The following is a 3,474-nucleotide window of genomic DNA, read 5'->3' as shown; positions in this document are numbered from 1 at the left end:
CGTGTTTCAGAACAAGGGAGCAAAGGAATGTGGGCTGAACACTTGAGCTGGGCCTTGATGCTGCACGCATTCATTATTAATATTTATTTCCATGACCATGTTCCAAAAAGTTGGAAAGAAGGTGATTGATCAGGACTGAAAGGAAGAGAGTTAAATAGATAGAAATTAAATGGCAGAAGTGGTAGTCAATGTGGTGCCTCTTGTCAGGTGTCCCATGTGCTGTTTCCAGTTAGGTTTGAGAGCTGCAATAGGGTGAAAGTTTCTCTAGAACTGCTCCATGAGGAGCCAACCTGCAACCAACATGTACAGCAGAAACAGCACGTTGCCCAGCAACCGGCCACAGTTACAGAATCTTATCACATGGGACCTGCTGGCCTACATCGAGGAGTTTCTCCAGCAGTATAATTGCAACCAATCCAAGGCAGAGATTTTCCAGTTACAACCAAATAAGCTCAGCAAAGAACTGGCAGAGCTGGAGGTGTTCATGGCACAGATTAGTCGCCGTTATCCAGAACATCTGAGTAACTTTCCTGGAGAGCTGAAGGATCTTCTCTCCTACAATCACGCTGTCTTAGATCCAGATCTTTGAATGACATTTTGCAAAGCTTTGATCTGGTGGAGAAATAAGAATCTCATCAGTCCATCAAGTCTGCTGGAGCTGTTCTTTGAACTTCTGTGTTGCTATGATAAGCTTCTGTGAAGGACTTTACACACACACACATTGTGACTGTTATTAAGAATATAAATGCTAAGCACAAGAACAATAAAGTGAACATAGTACTGTAGAATTGTATGTATACTGTGCTGAGAGACAGCAATGCAACTGTAGCCAAGATGTCTTTGGTTGTGATGACTGAGCTCTACTGAAGGAACATCTGGAATGATGCCAAAGCTGTCAGTGTTGTTACAACCGCGTGCTTCTCCAACGTCACTAAGATATTGGTTGCCACTCTGACATCTTTCCTTTGGAAAGATGAAGATGAGAAAAAAGATAGTGACTCAGAATCTGAGGATGAAAGACCCACAGCAAGAGACGTGCTTGTGCAATATGCCACAGGGAAGAAGAGTTCCAAAAATAAGTCGGAAAAGTCAATGACAGTGCTCAAGAAATGAAGAAGAAAAAATCTAAGGTGTTTAACTTTTCAGCTATTCACTTGATTCATGACTCCCAAGATTTTGCCGAAAAACTACTCAAGCAGCTAGAGAACTCTCAGGAGAGGTTTGAAGTGAAGATGATGCTATGAACCTCACCTCCAGATTGGTGGGCATCCATGGGCGTTTTCTCTTCAATTTCTACCCCTTTCTCCATAGGTGTCTGCAGCCCCACCAGAGAGAGGTAACAAAGATCCTTCTTTTTGCTGCAGAAGCCTCGCACCTCTGGAGATCATTCAGTCATTGCTCTTAACTGTGGCCAATAATTTTATGACTGACAAGAACTCTGGGGTAGTCATGACAGTAGGTATCAACTTTATGATGATACCCTACAGCTACACAGGAGATAACAGCTCGATGTTCTCTAGCCATGACTGAGGAACTTCTCCAAGACCTGGCTCAGTATAAGATGCACAAAGATAAGAATGTAATGATGTCTGCTAGAACTTTGATTCAGCTCTTCCAGACACTAAATCCTCAGATGTAACAGAAGAAATTCCGGGGCAAACCTGCAGAAGCTTCTGCAGAAGCTAGGGTACAAGAATATGGTGAGTTAGATGCTAAAGATTACATTTTAGGAGCAGAGTTTCTGGAAGTTGAGAAAGAAGAGGATGCTGAAAATGAAGATGGATGGGAAAGTATGAGTCTCAGTGGAGAGAAGGAGGCTGATGGTGAATAGGTTTATGTACACCACTCTTCCAATGAAGAACAGCAAGAGATCTCCCAGAAGCTGAGCAGCATGGCCACGGAAGAGGAGAGGGCCAAGACCTCAGCTGTCAGCACCAGTCAGGTCTTGACTCAAGAAGACTTTTAGAAAATCCATATGGCTGAAATGAGGAAAGAGCTTGCTGTTGCCCCAGGAAAAACCCCAAAGAGGAAATATATTGAAATAGACAGTGATGAGGAGCCCAGCAGTGAACTACTGTCTCTTTGGGACATTGAGGGCCTTCATAAAAAACCAAAGTCTGACAAGGAGACACAACTAGCAACAGCAATGGCTGGAAGGATAGACTGAAAAGAATTATGAGGAAGAAAAGCAAAATGAATCCACTTACCAGTTCCACAAAGAGAAGAAAAAACAGAACTTTATGATGATGTCCTCCAGCCCAAATGTTCAGGCCAAAACCAAGCAGTCATTCTGACAGAAGCAGCTTTGAAAAAGAAGAAAAGAATAAAGTAACTTCCAAGAAAGTTTTCTATTGCATGGAGAATGCTAAATTTATGCAGTTACTCTGAAAATTAGTAAACGCAGGGTATTTATTTACATTAAAAAGTTCCCAAAGTGCTATATTATGAAGGCCGTAGCAAATTTGGTAGCAGTTTGGTGTTTTCAATTTGAAATGGGTAGAGGTGGTAATTTTTGATATATTAACAGTAGTATAAAATAATTTTATTTTAACATTCATGCATTTTAACATGAAGTACCTACTAATTGTCACTGTAGATATAAAATTGAATGAACTATAATCCCTTCAGTCAAGACATTCATGGGGGAGGAGATTTATACATGTGTTGGGCAGTGCAAATATTTCTCTGGTGGAAGTGGGTCCACTGGGAGTCCCTAGGGGAGCACTGAGGCCTTACAGACTAACTCTGCAAGAATGTGAGTTAGTCATTCTATTAAAACAGGACTGCATTACAGGAGTAAGAGATTCTTGTAAATAGGTTTACCTACTGAAAACAGGTCCCTGCTGTACAGATTTTGCATAGAAAATTTAGCTCCTTTAATCTAAATTATTTCTTTTTTTTTTCCAATGCTGTGTAAACACTTTTTGGGTAAGATTTCACTTCTAAAATTGCCTTAGGTATAAACAGTAAGTTTGAAAAGTCTAGTTTATCACTGGGCTGTTTCCATTTTTGTATTGATTTCCACATCCTCCCTTCACTCTGTATAATACTTTCATCCCACTGTTTGCTTTGCACTCAGTAAAAGATTTCTGAAGTCCAAAAAATAAAAAATAAAAAATTAAATTAATAAATAAGTGGCAGAGGTCATGACTGCAAGCTCAGGTATGCTTAAGTTATTAGAGAGAGAGAGAGAGAGAGAGAGAGAGAGAGAGAGAGAGAGAGAGAGAAGAGCTGGCTGTGTAGCTCAGCAGACTAAGTGCTTGCTGAGGTAAGCACAGGGGCCAAGTTTCGATCCTTGGCTTTGCACGCCATGCTGGCCCTGCCCCCAGGTGCGCTGAGCCGTTGATGGAGTGCAGGTGTGGTGGCCCACATGTGTAATCCTAGCACTAGGGAGGCAGAAATCAAGAGGATCACTACGAGTCTGGGCTGTATAGTGAGACCCTGCACACATACACACAAAAAATAAATAAATAA

At 41.4% G+C, this 3,474-nt stretch overlaps 1 pseudogene; it reads left to right on the top strand.

Moving 5' to 3' along the window:
- Positions 1–301: 301 nt before the first annotated feature.
- On the top strand, positions 302–2,309 carry LOC101580048 (annotated as a pseudogene).
- Positions 2,310–3,474: the final 1,165 nt, after the last annotated feature.

The sequence above is a fragment of the Octodon degus genome, unplaced genomic scaffold (assembly GCF_000260255.1).
Source record: "Octodon degus isolate 3935 unplaced genomic scaffold, OctDeg1.0 scaffold00029, whole genome shotgun sequence".
NCBI lineage: Eukaryota > Metazoa > Chordata > Mammalia > Rodentia > Octodontidae > Octodon > Octodon degus.
Note: the sequence above shows the minus strand (reverse complement) of the source record. Positions and strands in the feature narration are given on the sequence as shown.